General features: G+C 43.0%; 1 protein-coding gene across 39 annotated transcripts in view; it reads right to left on the bottom strand.

Annotated features, from left to right (window-relative positions):
• The window catches only part of LOC109458236 (uncharacterized), a 136,981-nt gene that overhangs the window by 76,047 nt on the left and 41,454 nt on the right, over positions 1 to 19,480 (bottom strand). For 25 of the 39 annotated variants that reach the window (XR_016020410.1, XR_016020409.1, XR_016020411.1 and 22 more), the window contains one exon: positions 14,150 to 18,293. The exons of 6 other annotated variants lie outside the window; for them this stretch is intronic. The gene's annotated coding sequence lies outside the window, so the exon portion shown is untranslated. The remainder of the gene's footprint in view (positions 1 to 14,149; positions 18,294 to 19,480) is intronic. 8 more of the 39 variants (XR_016020416.1, XR_016020415.1, XM_088795984.1 and 5 more) reach the window with 3 other exon arrangements.

The raw sequence follows: 19,480 nt of genomic DNA, 5'->3' as shown, positions 1-19,480 counted from the left end.
CCAACATGCAAATGTGCTTTCAAAAAAGGTGAAGGGTTAGGACACTCTGGTGAATCATTTTCCAGTCAAATTTCAACATGAAAACTTTACCATAGCTATTACTCAACTCATCAGCTAATTCTACCTCATCGCCTAGAGCTGACTTTGCTAGCTATAGAGATCATCTAAAGACCAACTCTAGAGATCATCTAAAGACCATTTCAGAGTGGGGTTCCCAGACCAGCAGTATCAGCGTGACCTGGGAACCCATTAGATATGCAGTCTTGGACCCAACCCCAAACCTGCAGAATCAGAGACTCTGGGGACTCAGAGAGGACCTACAGCTAACACTTCAATGAGTACTCTCAGAGATCTAAAGCCCACTCAAGTTTGAAAACCACCGATCTAAACCCACTGATTCACTTTATCAATAATGAAATGAAGACCCAGTATGTTATGTAATTTGCCTAAAGTCCCGCAGCTTAAATGGCAGTGGAGGCTGGAGCTAATCATATTGTGTTCCAGACATTTAATTCCTGACTTTTATGATTCAGCTAAATTTTTTAAATGTTTTGCTGCTGCGTTTGTTGTTTGTCATGCAGCCTCAGTGTCTCCCCGAAAACATGTACAGCTTATATCCTGGCAGACGGCTGGGTCTCATCTTCCTCCCGGACATCAGAGTCAGGTGCAGTCATTGAACTAACTAGGTTTTAGGGGAGCCCTCACCTGAGCCAGAGATTTCATTGCCTGTGTGACAGGCTTGAGAGGTGCCTTCTTCCACTCATGGAGATCGTGGATGCATGTGTAAAGAACAACCCTCCATTGCTCGGGGCTTCTGCCCAACAGTGCTAAACACAGCCCCTGCTGGCCCCACTGAAAGTGCAGGGAGAACAGTAGCCCATTATGTTAAGCCACTGATATTTGGGGTATGTTTTTTACTACTTTAGAACCCAGCATGTCACAGGACACTTCGGGACTTCTGGACAGTCCCTTTGCACTATTAAAAGTGAGTGATGCATAGGACAGAGTGGAGGTGTAAAAGGAGGCTATTCCCTATTTAAAATATAACTAAATATAACAAAATTTGCAAGAGGACATAAGGATGGAAACCAAATTTGAGTTACTAACCAAACAACAGATTCCAGATTTAATTTTCTTGGTTGACGACTCATTCTACTCTTTTGCCATTTAATCCCAGTCTGACAACGCTTGGGCCACACAGAGCCTAGATGTCCACCTAGAGTGAGTGAATCCAATCAAAACTGAAAAATAAGGGCAGCCTCATTTGCAGGCGACACAAGCTGCCGATTCCAGTGCCTCACCAAACAGCACAGACAGAGAGCTAAAATAAAGTGTATGGGAAAGGTTTCTTTCCAACTTGCCCAGGCTCCCAACAGATGGATAAAGCCTTTTCACATCACTTGCTCTGCTCGCCCCCCATTCTCGGCTCTTTCCTTTCTGAGCCCCCACCGTCCAGGTGAGGCTGTGCACCCAGCATCCCCACTCGCGGCCCCCTCCCCTTGTCTTTCTCTCTTGGCCTCTCCCCGCAGCAATGCTGAGCCTTTCAGCCATCTCATCCCCCGGCTCCCTGCGCAGAGCAGGGGTACAATGTGCCTCTGAATGAGAAGGAGTAGACAGAGTGGATTAATGGCAGTGGCAGAAGAGTGATACAGCCACAGCAGAACAAAACGAGGGCGACCCGGACAAAACAAAGCGCCACAATAGATCATTTCTGAAAAGTCATCCGGGCAGCTTTGAAACCCAGGGCTGCGTGTTCCAGGGCAGTTTCACATCCATGGGCTTTCAAGAGACATGAATGGAAATGGAACAGTAACTCTTTCTCATACCTCTTTTCAGGGGTCTCGTCGGCAAGAGAAGGATTTACCATTCAATTCCCATACTTTTATGTGGGGAATTAGGAATTGCCCCTTAAAAAGAAATGGCCTTTTAAACTCTCCTAAAGTTTAAAGTGGCTATTTTATAGATTTACCAAAATTTATTCTTCCTTCCGCTTATATTTCATTTTCTAAAATACTTGCAAACACACCCACATGCATATACACAAACGTTTCCATCTTCATTTTTCTCAGGAACGTTTCATTCAGATAATCTCCAGCCAAAGAGATACTTCATCTTTGAGCTTGATACAGGGTTTAGTCTTTGTACTTAACTATTTCTTCACTTTACCAATTTCATCGTACTTATTTTCTGAATCACAAGGCCTATCTTAGAAAATATTAATCACCACATATTTGGGAAAATGGCAAGCATTGGGCCAAACTGGTGAAAGGTCGGAAGCAAGATAGAAAAGGACATTCATTCATTGACTCAGCAGGCGTTTACCTTAGCAGTCACTAGTGGGACTAGTCCTGAATACACACTATTTTGAATTGTCAAATAAAAACGGTTAAGTTTTCCTAGAAGGGGGCTCAATAAAACGTCCCCAATTGGAATGGCCTGGCCAGTATTTTAGCAGTGGACAGCACGTATCTGGCTCCGTCCTTCTTGGAAGCGTGCAGTGTTTGGCCATGTTAATCTCATTAACCTTCCCTATCACTTTCAACAGGACAGAAATGGAGACTGGAGAATGTGGAGTTCCTGGCCGGGAGAAGTCATGCTTTGGCTCTAGCCCAGTACCTTTGATCTGACTCCCCAGGCCACTTCCACAGGCTCTTTTTGGAGCAGAGAAAGAAAGACACACAAGGAAACTTTGCCATAGGAAATCCAGCCATGTCTGACCCCACACTTCCCTCTTCCCTCCTCCCGCCCCCAGGAGAGCCCGTTCCCCGCCTCATTCAAGGCAGCAGCTGTGATGATGGCCAGCCATTCTCCAAGGGCAGTCAAGCATACCCCGATTCCCAGAGAACATTTTGGGGTGAGAGATGGACAGGAGGGGTGGGGGGAAGGGAAGAGAAAAGAAGGTTTTCCTCCTCAGCAGGTCTGTAAGGCGAGACTGGGGCACACTAACCATTTCCTGATGTGCAAATTTGAAACTTGGACTTCATTGTGGATTTCATAGATATGCAAAAAACAACCCAACAAAAGGGAATCTCTTATAATATACTCAATTTAGGCTATTTCAGACCCTGATATCACTTCTCTTTTAAAAAAAAAAAAAAAGGAGAGGGAGAGCAACAATTTCCTATTTTTGAGGACTGTTAAAAACCTCAGAAATCTGCAATATACGTGTATCACATCCACATGTTACACATCTGAATTTTTAGTGTTATATGTCAATTATATCTCAGTAAAGCTGTGAGAAAATAAAGCCTTAGAAAGAAAACCCAAGAATAACTGTATTGATATCTGCAAGTCTGAAAACTGTACCGTTTCCTTCCTGAAATAACTTACTTGTTAATAGTTATTTCAAAAGGAGTCAGGATATTGCTCTGTAGGAGGCAAAATCTCACTTAGGAAAATTAATATTTGAAGGAAATAGTGGTTCTTAAATACTGGCCTCACTTGCTTGAGAAAAATCTGTGGCTTTGATAGTCTGGGAAGGTTTTATAAATTAAAATATTTCCATTGCATTCTTTACTATCTCTAAACCAGACGTAGAAATTCCAAAGGCCAGGCCCCTTAGAAGCTTTCCAAAGCCCCATCGCGACAACTCTTGCAGCCCACAGAAACAGCAGTACTCGGTGTCTCCAGGGAGACCCCCTTTCAACAGCCTCACCCACAACCAAAAACTACAAATGCTGACAAGATGACAGCACCACTAAACTCTAAACCAGCATTTCCCAGCCTGCTTGGAATTGGACAGCATACTGCCTAAGAAACCCTCTTCCAACTTAACTCTTAAAACCACTGGCTTGGACTTCTTTTTTAACAGAATTCAAATATCATGTGATTAGAGAAATTCTTCTGTGATTTTTTTATAACCTTTCCCAACCTCCACTGCCCGGACTACTAGAGCCTGTGGCAACTGTAGAAATTGTTAGCTTTTCACAGTTCTTTCTCCACAAAGCAGTAAAAATGGTCTTAAACAACAATTAAGTGAATTACAGAGAGAGAGAGAGAGAGATACTCTTTTCATTAATCTTCAATAGCTTCCTGATACACTGAGAGTAAAACCAAGACCAAGCCACCACTCACATTGCCAATCTCCTATTGTGCTTCTCTTTACTCTTCATTCCTATCTTCAGGTCCTTGTGCTCAAAAAGTTCTCCCTTGTCCCAGGGCCTTTGCACATGCTCCCTTCTACTTGGAATTGTAGGCTCCACTCCATGCATGCCTGGCCTGTCTTCTTGTCTTCCAATAGGGCTCCACTGAAACACCACCTCCACCCAGAGGCTTCCCCTGACCATGCTATCTCAAGTAGCTTTCTCTCGCCCATCCATCTCTACTCCAGACCCAAGTTTATAGCTATCACAACACATATTTCAGTCTGTAGGTCTTTTAATTTTATGTCTGTCTACGTGTGTTTGTCTATCCACCTTACTAGAATGTAGGCTGCAGGAGGAAAGGGACATGGCTCTTTTGTTTACCATCACCAGCAACTTGCATGTTACTTATACAGAGTTGGTGCCCAATAAAAATTTGTGGAAGGAAGGAAAACAGGAAAGAATGAAGGAAGACGAGATATTGCCTGGAAATCCATGCTCTTCTTCCCAGCCCACCAGTGTTCTGTATTATTCAGGGTAAAAACCTCTGCTCTCCTATTAAATAGACCCTGAAAAACAGTGGTTCCCTAAATCGAATTGCCTTCTCTTTTACATAACACTCTGGAGCTGGACACTCCAGGATGGCAGGATGTCCTGTTTCACACAGTAACGATGAGATCCAGATTCTTCCTCTGTGGTTGTTCCTCTATTCTGCTGGGCGGCATGCACCTGCTTGGTTTAATGGGGTTGCCAGCTCATCCAGATTCCAGCTCACGGGAAGTCTAAGAAGAGCAATTTCCAGTTAAGATGTGAAACAGAAGTTGCACATATCATTTCTTCTCACATTTCATAAGCAATACTTTAGTCTATGTCCTGAAAGGGAGGTTGAGAGGTAGAGTCTCTAGCTGATTGACTTCATGTCCAGGGAGAAAGGAAAAATGGATTTTGGGGGACACAGCCATCTGCCACATGTCCCTAGACTCCCTTCTCTGTAGAAAACTTCCTGGGACATGCCCCCGGGTAGCAGAGCCTGTGTGTGGACTGTCTATGATGGAAAGACAAAGATTCTCACCATTCTGAAGAACTCGTGGGAGCTGGAGGAGGCAGCAGGACCTCAAGGGTGCACTTACCGCAGCCACCACAACCACTGAGAAACCAGTACGCTCAGTCCTTTCCCTCCTCGTTGGCTCTGAAACTCAGAAACACCCAGATGCATTTTGGTTTGGTTTTGTTTTGTTTTATTGGGAAACAGTGTGTTTTTTCCAGGACCCATCAGCTCCAAGTCAAGTCGTTGTCCTTCAATCTAGTTGTGGAGGGCGGAGCTCAGCTCCAAGTCCAGTCGTCATTTTCAATCTAGGTGCAGGGGCACAGCCCACCATCCCATGTGGGAATTGAACCAGCAACCTTGTTGTTAAGAGCATGTGCTCTGACCAACTGAACCATCCAGCCGCCCCCATTTTTGGTTTTGTACCCAAAATTTCCCATTCAGTTCTTCACTCACTGTGCAAAAAGAACGTGCAAAAAGCAATTGACCTCAGTGCCCGTTGCTCTAATTTAGAGTGAGGGAAACAGACATACCTCTTTGGTGTCCCTAGCACAATCCCAGTGTAGCACCTGAACTGATTGTTTCATAAGCATTTGTCCAGTCTCCTCGGCTAGATTGCAAGTAGTAGACACCTGAAAGTAGTAGACACTACGTTGTGTTCCCTTAGCTCGTCACATCTACACAGTGGGACTGAACAATATCTGCTCAACAAACACTCCATTTGGTTATCGAAATGGAGATATCATCAGATTAAAGCTAGGTCTACGCAACTCTAGAAAATAAAATTAATTCAGCAGATTAGTCCTCCCGAACATTCGTTGACTTGGGATTTCTTTTTTAAATAGTAAAATAAAATAAAAAATAATAATCTGCTTATGTGGACTGTATGACCAACTCACATTATCCCTATATAGAAGCTGAAAATGTTGCCTAAAATTATATTGCACACTGGAACTTCTGGTAACTCAGGATGCTGCCTTCTGGGTGGTGTTTATTCTATGCCACAAACACCTGAATTACTGAAATTGAAATCAATCCAGATTCTGTGTTTGGGGTTCCAGCACTTTGTGGACTGGCACATGTGCCTGACAAAAATCTGGGGAATGTTTAGCCTCTCATTCCTCTGAGAATTATGCCGTTTTCCAAGAAAAGCTAAATAGCTCATTCATATTTCACCCTCTGTTCTTCCAGGCTGGTTTCCTGAGGATATTTTTTAGCCAGACTGGTGTTGTGTTGGTTTTTTTTTTTTTTAATAGGCTGCTGGAAACTGAGAGTTTTAAACTTATATTGAATGATTCTTGAGTGCATTATCAGATGAAGAATATTATCCTTATTTCATCTATTACAGATGAAAAAAATGTACACATGAATGGAGTCCACTCAGTGGGTTGGTCGACAGATTCCCCCAGAGTATAACTGAAATCCACATGAAATCGCTCAGTGATGTTTCTGAGGAGAGCTAACTAATAAGTACCATCAGGTAACAAAACTGCTATGTTTGCTTTTCTTTCTGCATCACTTTTATCATCAAGAGAAATGGGGAACTTCCTATTTCAAGGGCTTTTTGCACAGGAAAACTTAGTGTGGCCTTAACACACACTGAAGTCTCTAGGGGGGAAGTTTTGGAGTAACCTGAAAATCTTCAACAGAGGAGCAAAGTTCCTTGACCGGATGGCATCCATCAGGGGTTTCCAGAGGAAAGTGATAAGTATATAAACCACCCACACACACGGGGCATACTCCAGACCATGTGAATCCTTGGAGCCTTTTTTCAAGGAGAGGAGCTGCCATGAACTGCAGAGCACAGAGCCCAGATTCACTCCACAAACCTAAGCAACAAGCTTAAACGCAGTCAAGGAAAATGCTTGGTTTGGCTTAAGTGGACCATTCAGGCCAGTGTGAATTAGGCAGGCGAAGGAGGCCAAGAATCTATAAAAGTTCTTTAGAAAACAAAAAGGCACCAGTCAACAGAGGTGGCTTGATTAGGTATAAATGTGCTTCCCCCAAAAGATAAAGCCCCCCTGAATACATCCAAAATGTTCGTGGTACTTAGATATGAGAGTAAGATGACTTGAACGTCTGGATTTTATGTTTCCTTTGGTCAACATGCATTTTTTCATTATTAAGAAAATAAAAAATAATAATAAATAAAATAAAAATAAATAAAATCATTAGAAAAAAGGATAAAGTCCCCTTTCCTAAAACTGATGAAACCAGTGGAGACTTCCAAGGGGATTTTGAACTGGGTCTTTTTTACAGAGGAATAAAATGCATGGTGGGCTGGGGACATACAAGTGGCCCCGTGAGCACAGAGCAAAGGCAGGGCTCAAAGGGCAAGGGGTAAGGCTGGTGGGATGGGTTTCAGGGGCCCCTGCGGTGCTGGGACCCCTTCCTGGACGTAGGTTGCTGTCAGCTTGCCGAACTGGTCTATCGATGAGCAGGTCTCTGTCGCCCTCACCCTGCACGAGGTGCCGAGGATTGGCCTGTCATCACTGAACACAACTGCTGCCTTCAGAGGGCCTGCGAAGGAGGTGACCTTGTTTTATGATGTGTAATGATGATGAATCACGTGGCTTATCAAGAAGTAATTGAGTCACTGAGAGCAATGCAGCCTGAAGTCTGATGACATTTAGTCCAAAAGCATGCAGGTGACAGCAAGCAGTATTGCTGATGAACTGGGGCATGGAAGAAATGACATTTTTTTTCCATGGCATTGCCTTCTAACCTACTGTGGCAGTCTGCATCCCAGTGGGAAACAGATGGCCCATTCACATGAGTGACTGGGGGCAGCTAGTGAAGATTCTGTTTACAGAGGTGTCATTAGGGTTAAGAAAACCAAAACTGTGGTGAGCAGTTATCACCCCTAGGCTTGAAGCAGCATTGGAGAGGGGTGATTTCCACTGACAGAAAAGCAATTGTGTCACCCTCAGGCCAGCAGTGGGGACAGGAGAATCAGGACCCTGACTTCACTGTCCCACTCCTCAGTTCTCAGCTCCCAACCCAGCCAGACCCTGAGGGCAAGGAAGACATTGATGCCACCTAAACTGACCTACCTCCCCAGGGTTCTCCACATAGCAGGGCACAAAAGGAGAGAGAGGGGTCTGAGGGGCAATTGGAAAATATCCAGCCCACACACTGTACACTTTACTCTTAGCTGTACCTGCCCCCACTAGAATGTAAGCTCCCGGAGGACAGTGACTTAGCTAGTCTGTCCCCTGCTGGGTCCCTAGTACCTACACACAATAGGCACTCAGAGAATATGTATTGATTGACTGCACAGGAGGAAAGAAAACAATTTGCCCAGTATTTAACAACAAGTCAGTAATAAGATAAGCAACATTTTATATAAGGTGAAAAATAGCCCTTAATGTGGTATTTCCCCACAGTAATCTGGTTCTTATTTTGGCCATTCCACCCAAAGCAAAATATAGCAAATATATATATATATATGTAAGAAGGAAAATATGGTGGGGTATAAGATTTGCTAAAAAGATTATATTTGTGCTTTACTTGGAGTGAAGAAAATTTTGGGAAACGGACCGAAGAATTTTAAATTGCCTTAAAAAAATACAAGAAATCCATCTTTCTCCCAACTTTCAGACCCGTGGTCTAGGAATGAGGGGAAAGTTGCCAGGATTATTAAAGAAACTCTGTGTTAAACAGTGGAAAGATGTCAGGTTGTGGGTTTCTCGGCCACGGTAGGTTTTAAAGACCAACGTTGTCTGGATTTGATGACAGGTAATGACATTAACTAATTACAAAACTAATCACATTTGGAGCGGTGGAAGTTGAGATCATGATAAGCATAATCAAATCCCTGACTTGGGGCTTCGGGAATCAGAGGATAAGTTTTCTCCCCTAGCAAAGTTTGACCAGATGCCTTTTGGAGTCCTTTGTCTGAATATTTTGGAAGCTACAGATACAAGAGTTGGAACCAGCATTCTGAATCGCAGTGTCCAGTGGCTGGATTGGCACTAGCTGAGGGCACTCTAGGGATGTCCCGTGGGTTCCCACTGCCTGAAGATGAGCCTTGCCCTCCCCAGCACAGGGAACTCCATCAAGGTAAGTGCCTGGCCCTCAACCCGCTCTCTCTCCCACCTAAAACCCTGAACCTGTACACACCCCACCTGTCACAGGTTGGGTCATCTTCAGCAAATTCTAATCCATTGGAGCTTCAGCTTCTTTTTCTACAAAGTAGACATGAAAATATTGGTCCCATTTGCCTCAGCAAATTGATGCGACAATCCAGTGAAGCAGAGTTCACTTTGCATGTTATAAACTGCTTACATAGGAAAGTGTTGCTGATACTAAGCCACTGACAGGCCCAAGTACCGATCACATGAATACCTCAATCATCAGAAAGGTAGAGAATCATTAAAATGAAGAAGCTGGCCACCTTCCAGTTGTCAGAGACTCCTCTACCTCTTTCCTTCTTCCCTCTTGCTCTCTCTGGCCCCCTGGGAGGAAAGGGAAGCATCTGTGTTTTTCAAAGCATCTCCAGCCCTTTAAGGAGACAACAGAGCATGGGCTTTGCCATGGAAATGGCCTGGTCATTCCTCTCATCCCTTAAGCCCCAATGTAAAACTCGAAAGGAATTGAAATCCTAAATGTCAATACTGTCCTTCAGTCACTTGGAAAATTATCTACCTCTACTTTCCCTCTCTTACCAATTCACTCACCCACAATTAAAGCTATCCTTTGAGTTAAACCTCACTTTTTAGAAACCAAGCAATCACTTAAGAAAGAGGAAAACATTAAGAGATCCCGATTTCAATCAACTCTGCCATTGATTTTTGTGTAATTATGGGGGAGGCATTATTCTCTAGGTAAAGTGGGGGCAAGAAACTTAAAGACTAATGAGGGTTTGATGATGGCAGTGGGCAAGGACCGACACATTCGCAGTCTTGTTCCCGACCCTGCTGAAAAGCAAAATATTAGGAAAATAACCTGGGAGACAGCCCTGCTAAAGTGTCCATGACAACGGAGCGCCTGTCACTCAGGGAGAAAGCCTTTGCTGAATAGCGTTTCCTTGTACTTTTTTCATTTTTGTGTAGTTTGTGTATTTGGTGTTTTACACAACTGTGCAATTTTTTAACTGGTCAGTAAAATGTGTATCCTGCTTTGCTTTTTGTAAAGCTGCAATTTTTTCATAATTGTTAATGACATATCGATCATGACAAGGGATCCCTGGGTTAACACACGCTCACACGTGTGTGTGCACACATGACACACACACTCATGTTACAGAAACACAATAGAGAAAACCACCGATATAGATATAATTTTTAATGTGATGTGTCATTGAATGACTATTGGAAGAAAAAAGTCTCTGTAAAAATAGATTTAAAACAATAGGCAGTTTAATCAGATACATACACAGCATTCATCTCTGTCCCCTAGAAATATGACTTCAGCATAATGAAGGGGAGGAGCTCATTGGAGTGAAACCAACTGTCATTGAAAACCCTTTCTGGGGGTGAGGGGTTGGGGTAGGATCCCCCGACGATGACCATGAGGAGGAGAAGGAAAATCATCCTCATCAGTAGGTAAACTATTAGAATTGAGCCAAGGAAATAAAGTGTGACTATAAATGATGCAATTAGGAGTTTGATTTTAAAAGGTTTACTCCAACTGTACTTGACTTTCTGATGGGGAGTTTAACCCTGTGATACAATCCAACAATTTATGGAAGCCCCTACAGGGTTGGAGCCTAAGGTTTCCTTCTGTGGGGCTCAGTGATGAGATTTTCAAGGAAATATAAGGGGAGTGAGTGAACGCAAACGTCCTCCTCTCAAACAAAATGCAAAAGAGAAGGCTATTCAACAGCCACCCTGGCAGAGTCAACGTGGACTCGTTGCTCACTGCTCTTGTCAGAAGGAAAGCTGTATCTAGTGATGTAGCTCTTTCATCGTGGTGTGCCCGCTGGTTCCTAGGGCACAGTGGGGTCGCCCAGGGACACCTAACCGGGGTCCCTGGGGTTAGCGCACCAAGTGACACTCACACACGCACTGACCGGGAGCTGTGTGCCTGCCAGTTCCGGGGCCTTTGCCCTTCCTACAACCGTGTGATGTAGGCTCGGTTTCACAGATGATGCAGACATACGTGAAGCAACTTGCCCCTGGTCACACGGTTTTTAGGTGCTAGAGAGGAACTCAGAGCCAGCCAGCCTACGCAGGAGGTGCTGCTGCTCAAGTGAACAGAATTGAATTGAATAGAAAAGAGGAAAAGTGGTGAGCTTAAAAGAAGGCAGGAAATCATTTGCCTTAATTATAATCATCTCCAAATTTAAAGCCAATTGGCTGAGTACCCCCCCATCTCAGCAGTGATCAGCAACACGTCCATGGGGACGGAGACAAACATCCCGTCTGCCCACCCTCCCCCAATCTCCACCTTGAATCCACCTGTATGATGGAACCAGTCCTGGGCACGTCACAGACTGTGAGAGAACAAGGGGTCAGTCACAGAGGTCAGCTCCCAGATCCAGGAAACTGTGACCTCTGGCCGCCCTGCCCTACCCTCCAGTCCAGTGGCCGCTTCTGTTGGCTCCCACACAGTGGAAGGCAGGCCGACCTGAGGGCCCACTCCAGCGCAACCCATCCCATTAACCTTTCCGAGAGTGCTTCTTTGTGTTCTACCCATCCTAATACAAATCCCGGTCCACAATGTCAGTAGATTATAAATATAACTTTTTGTTCCTTTAAAAAAATGTTTTATTAGTTTAAGGCATACAGAACAACATAGTGATCAGATATTTACATAACTTACAAAGTGATAAGTCTACTACCAGTAAGTCTACTACCCACTCAACACTGTACATAGTTAAGTCAAAAATATAATTTTTTACTAATTTAGTTTCTATTTGGAAGTGTTATTCTTCAAGGGTGGCCAAAACTCAGTCTTGGAGTCTCTCCTTCACTTAAGTTATGGCTAAGTTCTAGGGATTCTTTAGTTCTAAGACTTGATAGGAGAGAGGCCATAGGTGTTTGATGCCATGTGTCTATCCAGGCAACCTCTGAGACGTCACCCAGTCCCCCCACCTGGTCCTCAGACATCAGTTTTCATCCAGCGTTATGGTCCCTTTGTAGGTGTCAAGAGAGCAAGGACAGATCTCCTCCCGACACCCCCACTATCATGACTGAGAAATGTCCCTACAGACTTGTTCTCTCATGTCTTTAGCTAGATTCTAAGGCCTTTCTGTTCCGCGAAGGATCAAGGCTGTAGCAAAATAAAACAAGATATTGGGTAACACTTACATTTGGACGAATATCACAGAAATCCAATAACAGAGGCTTGACCAAATACACACTAATTATGGAGCACAACAGAAAAATCTGGCACAGTGCTCAAAGATGCAATCAAGAAACCAGGCACTTTCTATCCTCCAACGAGGCCACTGTTTAGCAATGGCAGGTGTCCCCTGGGCATCACATGCCCTCCAAGCAGGAAAAAGTCGGAAGTGAAAGAAGTGGTTACAACAGACCATAGCTTTTCACAGGTCAACACTACAGACATCTGTCTACCCCAATTTGAAGGGTGGTCTGGAAAGCTTTCTAGCCTCCATCGCAAGTAATTACCAGTTAGAAAGGGATTAAAGAGGCGACTGAGGGTATCAACCTAAAGAATCTGCCACAACCAGGGGAAGACTCATTTAGAACTGTCACTTCCTTCCCCCAAAGAATGAGTAGGCACTGGCCTAGCTGTTTAAATGAGGTAAAGGTGAAAAGAAAATAGAGGTAAAATGTTGGATGGTGTTTCATAAAATATTATCCCACCTCATGATTCAAAAAACATCTTAGTCTGGGTAGGCAGCCCAGAGGAAGTTCAAATGCCATTGGCTCCTCTGCAGGACCAGATTCAGCAAACCAGACACTTAAGACCTTTAATTCAAACCTATACTCACAGGCTACATGACATACACCAAGGGCTTCTGTGCTTCCGTCCTATCCTGCCTTGGCTCAAGAGACCCACAAGGCACTTAGTGACTAGATGTTGGGTCAAAGAAACAGCCATGTTTATGAACTGGAGATGCTGGGCCAGAATGTGGCAGGGCCTCATTTCCTAACATATATAACACTAGAAGACCCAGTCACAAGGGAGAAGCTACAGAAGCTGAGCCATTTCATGCCAATTCTGTTACCCAGCTCCTTCAGCGGGCCAGAAGGCTCAGATCCAGGTTTGGTCCACCTGCAGAGGTCCAAGGCGCCCCCCCCCCTTCCCTCTCCTACAGCTTCAAAATCATTTTGGCTACCACGTGGTAGAGCAGAAAGTCTGAGCTGCTAGAGTCAGAAACTTATGTCTGCTAAACTATGACCTTGGGAAAGTTACTTTGAACCAAGCCTTAATTTCTTTATTGTAAAATGAAGAGTGTAATATCCTTGCAGAGTTGCTGTGAACATGAGAAATAATGGATGTAAAGAGCCTGTCCACACTGGCCTTTTTAGTCCATGTGGCTCTTCTTGCAGAAGATTCTGGGGACTTGGATTGGACCAGAAACAGAACCCAAATCAGTGCTGCCTGCTAAGAGACAAGAAGAGGGAACACTTCCATCTGGGGAGATTTCCTCCAGGCTGGAAGGTGCTCCAAAATTGGGGTTAGTTGGTCAGTCGGTCTGTCGGTCTGAGGAAGAAGGGTGGTGGTAGGGCAGGCTGGCTGAGAACACTCCTCAGTCTGGCTGGTTGGTACTGACCTGTAAGAATCACTGACTGACTTCTATTCTGCATAAAACTATCGATACTTATGTGCCAATACATGAGCTGGCCTTTTGATCTTTGCTCTACAGTAACACCACTTGCAAATTGATGAATTCTTTAGGGCTCTTAGGTCACCTTTAGTATTAACATATGCTTCCATACAGTCGTCTGTACCCAGCATAAGAAGAGGGCATTTTAATCAACACGGTGTATAGTACAACTAAAAGTGATGTGCTTGCCAAAATTTTAAATAAAATAAAATCCATCTCTGGCTACATTAGTGACATGGGAACCAAGAAGGCAAGACTCCTGTGTACTTGAGCAGACCATACCTGGAGTTCTAGTGCATTCTGTGAGCATCCCTGTGAGGCAGCAAGGAGGCAAACTACAACGTGTCCACAGGAGGAACTGGCATGGCCACCAGCCACAAAGAGAAACCTCACAACTCCGGAGTTGACGGAATGGGGAGTGAGTGCCTTGCCTGGTGAGGAAAGAAAGGATAAAAACTGTCTTCATGTATTTGGAGAGCACTTTCATGTGTAACACTGAGCCCTGTGTCATGTGCATCAAGAAGTAAAACCAGAGCCAACTGTAAAGTGCTATGTGATGGTGGGTTTTGACTCAGCTGAAGGAAGAGATTTCAGTTACTGCATTTGAAGGTGAGATGTGCAGACCTGACAGTGAGCACCAAAGCTAACAGGATTCAAGATTGGAAGAAGAGAACCTGCTGAAGAAATTATATCTTCCCTGCCACATGGGGTTGTGAGGAGGACTGAGGAAGTAATTGCTTCAGACCCACCTTATACGCTACCTCTCAGGTGGTGACTTGGTCACACTGCTCTGGCCACACACTGTCACTTCCTTGTTTCACTACAGTTTCCATGTAGTAGATTTCATGGGGCACAACTTCTTGTGTCCTCTTGACTAGCCTCTGCCCTCCTATCTGGGCTTTCCTGTTATCTCTGAAGCACGAGACACTCCAGCAAAACTCAGTGCTCAACCTGGAGGTAGGAGGGGAAGTAAAGGGGTATTGATGTCCCATGAGGAAAATCGCTGACTAATCAGAGACTGGGACTGGCAAATAAATTCTTTTCCCTTCCTTCCTCTCCCTCCACTCAGTCAGTCTGTCCTGAGACCTAATAGGTTATGCTCTGAGACGATGCTCCCTGTATTAATTTCCTGTGGCTGCTCTACCAAATTGCCACAAATTTGAGGGCTTAAAACACAGAAATGCATTATCTTACAGTTCTAGAGGCCAGAAGTCTGCCATCAGTATCACGGGCCCACATCACGGTATCAGCAGTGGCTGTGCTCCCTTCAGAGGCTCTAGGGTCCCTTCCTTGTCTCTTGCAGCTTTGGGTGACTACTGACATTCCTTGGTTTGTGACCACATCACTCCAACCTCTGCCTCCATGGCCACACTGCCCTGTGATTCAAATCCTCCTCTGCCTTTGCCTCTGCCTCCTTCTTATAAAGATATTTACGATTGGATTTAGGACCGACCCAGATAATCCAAGGTAATCTCCATCTCAAAATCCTTAATCATATCTGCAAACTCTTCGGCACGTAACATTCACAGGTTCTAGGATTAGGATACAGATGTTCCTTTGGATGTCAATACTTAGCCTACCAGAGTCCAGAGAATTGAGCAATCAATCAGTTTTGCTTCATAACAAGTTGGGGACACATCAGTAACACCCTTGTATTTGCTCCTTTCATCTCGTTCCCCCAAATTCTTCCTACTCTTGGACTGAACTCTCCACAAAAGAGGTAGCCATGAGGTTTCCCTCAAGCTCTCCTTTTAGGGGAACACCAAGCAATATATGTAAACCATTAAGAAACCTGTACACACTAATGGCAGTAACAGTAGGAGTTGTAATACAGTAACAGTTCCTATACTTTTCAAAGAAATTTAACTTTTTTGCAGAACATTGCTTAATCGCTTAAAAATAAGCTTATACACTGAGGAAATAGAGGTCATCTATTTTGGTGGAATTTTACACTGTGTTGAAAGATTTATTTCCCCTCTACAAAACATTTCCAGCCTGGTGACAATTTTTCAGTAGAATACCTGCTAAAATATTGGAATTAGAAAAAGAAGGGTTTTCCCACAGCAAATGGAAGAAAATGCACTCCACTATAGGAAAGTGAAATAAATTAGTTAATGCTTACAAATTTCTTACAGATGAAAAGTGTTATCTGTATCAGTGCTAACTCCTGCCATGAATATACTTTTTGTGTGCTGAACAAATTACAGTTATCAAAACAGCAGTGTCCGGGGTCCTGGGAATATCTAAGAAGTAACACAGCTTTATGGATGAATTGCAGAATCAGATACCACTTCCAAATTCAGTCAGCAGGGCTGAGACTGACTTATGTGGTGGGGAGAGAGGAGAATGTGCAGGATTTTCTACTGTAACCTCTCAGAGATCTTTGCAGAGGTCTTACAACTGTACAACGGAAGATTCTGGAAGGTTGCTTTTTTTATGAGGCAACTGCATTGGCACCTTTGTTTCAGAAAATCATGTGACTTTTAGGTTCACAGATAAACCTGAAGAGAACTAGTAGCCAACAACATTGAACAGGAGGAAAACATTGGTGAACTTCCCTGTTAAAGGGACAAGTACCAAAAACAGAAACTTTCAAGAACTTCAGCTGTCCTACCATGAGAAGGCAAATTCAATATTTTGGTGGAAGCTGCTTCCTCCAGGTGCATTTGATAATTATCATTTCAAATATTACAAGACAAGTCATTGAATGAATACAACTTGAATGGAGATTGTATTTAACAGTATGGTAAAGTCCACAACAGGCATGTTTTACACATCATTTAATTGGACAATTCATATCTGAAAATGTCCCTTAAAGAATTCTCTTGGACTTTATGCACAAAATGTTAACTTCCAAATCTCCCAAACCTAGATTGTCTCTATCATTTAGTTTGTGGTACAACCTGCTATCGACATTTCAGTATCCCTCTTTCTCTTTTCTTTCATGGTATGTACGCACACATAGATGGGTGCACATGCACGCATGCACACACACACACACACACACACACACACAAAACAACAAGTCAGACAACATTTTGTTGAGTGACAGGATAGTTCTCCCTTTCCCATCCCATCTGCTCTCTCTTTCTTCATAGTATCACAAATAAGGGCCAACTCCTTGGGCAGCATAGGAGAAATCAAGAGAAGAATCTGTGTACCTTTGCAGATTCCAGTCATGGGGTCCAAGGACAAAATTGTCTACAAGTCTTCCAACTTTTCTTTGTATAGTCATCACTCTCTCTGAAAAATTCAGCTCTTTTTTCAGTTCACAGCAGGCTCTTAAACAATGTTGAATAGTAAACGAATGAATGAAGAAATGTCCTAAAGAATGGAGCGTTTCTGAAACCATGGAAAGAAGCATGATAATAAAGAAGCATGTAATATGTTGAAAAGAGCAGTGACTTAAGTCCAGGAGACCTAGCTTTTAGCCCTTCTCCTGACTTACTTTTGATCTTGGGTAGGCTATCTGAGTCTCATTTCTCACATGCCAAAGAGAAATAACACTTATTCTAATGTTTTTATAGATAATATCTATGCCACAAATATAGAACCATATGGTTTAGAAAATACTTGGGCTCATGTTCTTACTTGACCTTCCCAACCACCAACTGGTGGCAAAGAGTACCAATCATTTGGCCTGGAAGTAGAGGTCCACAATGTTGATTAGAAGATCTTTAATAATTAATAAAGGTGCACTTCAAGCCAGAAGTTCCAGCTGTGTCCACACCTTCTTTTCCAGGCAGCAGACAAAGGGAAGAGCCCAGCCATGGTCAGTTACTTGCCACTAAGACCATAATGGCAGAACCTTTTCTCAAGCCATGACTTCTTGCCCCAAATCCGTCTTACTTTGCCCAAATCCTTCTCACTTTCTGCTATCTGTACACCTATACTAAACATTCATAACATAGTACATTACCAAGGCCCTCAGTGTTTCACCAAATGAGGACCACTATAAAAATTCCTACAAGTATATTTCTCATCATGGAGTGGGTGTTTAGTAGATACTCAGTGAATTAAATAGACTATATCAAGCGTCAGCAAATATTTCCTGTAAAGGACCAAATAGTAAATCTTTCAGGCTTCATAGCCTCTGTCACTACTGCTCCATGTTGAAGTGCAAAAGCAGCAGTGGACAGTGCAGGAACAAATGGGTGTGTTCCATTAAACATTTATTTACAAAAATAGGCAACAGGTCAGATTGAGCCTGTGGGCCTTTGTTTGCCAAACCCTTGGACCACATCAACTTTGAAAACAGTCTTGATGTTAAAAACATTATTTTAACACTTCCTTTTAGAATCAGGGTCCTGACAACTCTTGATTAACACATCTATCCAGGCACTTTCATCCCTCTTCCTCCACTGCCCTCTGATAAAGACCAACTGGCAGAGGGACCTGGAGCATTTATCATTCAGTTCCAGTCATTCTGAAAGACAAAGCAGGGGCAGAGATTAAAACCAGACCCCAGGTCTTTGTGCCATACCCAGCATATCAAGTGCCCCTCTTCAAATTATATTGAATTTGCTGTATACCTAATAAAGAAAATAGAACTATTCTTCCACTTAATAGTCCTTTAGTAAGGCTATGGGGGGCCAGGTTTACTAAAGGCCCTTATAAAATGCTGGCTAAAAGGAAATAATGCTCCTTGGCACCACAGAATCTTTTTCATGTGAAGCTACATGATCACTTTTCATTTTGTTTCTCAAGCACCTCATGGCACCCATCCACGTATTAGGCTAATAACTGCATGAATCTAGTTAAAAGGAACCAAGCAATTATTTTAATTAGAAGAGAACAAAAATAACGCTCCTGGATTCTGTTTTAAGGGGCAAGAAGGAAGTAGTCAGGGCTCAAAAAGATCCCACAAAATATTTTTGTGAAAGGAAAAATAATTAAGGCCAAATTTAGAATGTACTTGCAATAAATGGGCCAAATAACATGAATGGCACCACTGTGCAACTAAAACCCATTCATATATAAGAGCCCCAGAAACTCCATTTTTATGTGATACCATTCTGAGTGTATAACTAATTTTACAACGTGAAAGAGAATGTCTAGTAGAGACTTTAATGATCCTTGTGAATCTCACACAATTTCTTGTAGAGTTTCTGTGTAAACTCTTTCATTAATAAGAGAAATGGGAAGAATATTAGTCAATTTGCCTTTTAAATAGAATTTTTTTTATTTAAATTTTTTGAGTATATTGTTTAGATTTGCTCCTCTGGCGGGGGAGAATAAATTATATATATATATATATATATATATATATATATATATATATATATATATCCCTGTTAGTCATCTATTCTACAAAAAGCAGATTCCATCATAGTAGAATTTTAATCATTTGAACTGAATTTAATCATACAGGAAGAGGTTGTATATGCAGATTTTCCATAGCGTTTGCCTCCTGGCCTCCCTTTTGGTCATTTTACTTAATAAAATGGCATTTCGGTCTTTCTGTTCCATCTCAGGCTTCCAACAAGAGATGAAGTGAAACTCAAAATAGTCAAATAGTCAGTGTTGTTCCTTCTATTTGAATCTATAAATGTTTATTGAGCACCTGTTACCCACCAGCACACAGCGAGTTATGGATGGCCATAGATGACTAGC

Source organism: Rhinolophus sinicus, chromosome 2, assembly GCF_057876585.1.
Source record: "Rhinolophus sinicus isolate RSI-liver-muscle chromosome 2, RSI-T2T, whole genome shotgun sequence".
Lineage (NCBI taxonomy): Eukaryota > Metazoa > Chordata > Mammalia > Chiroptera > Rhinolophidae > Rhinolophus > Rhinolophus sinicus.
This window is presented reverse-complemented; position numbering and strand designations above follow the sequence as displayed.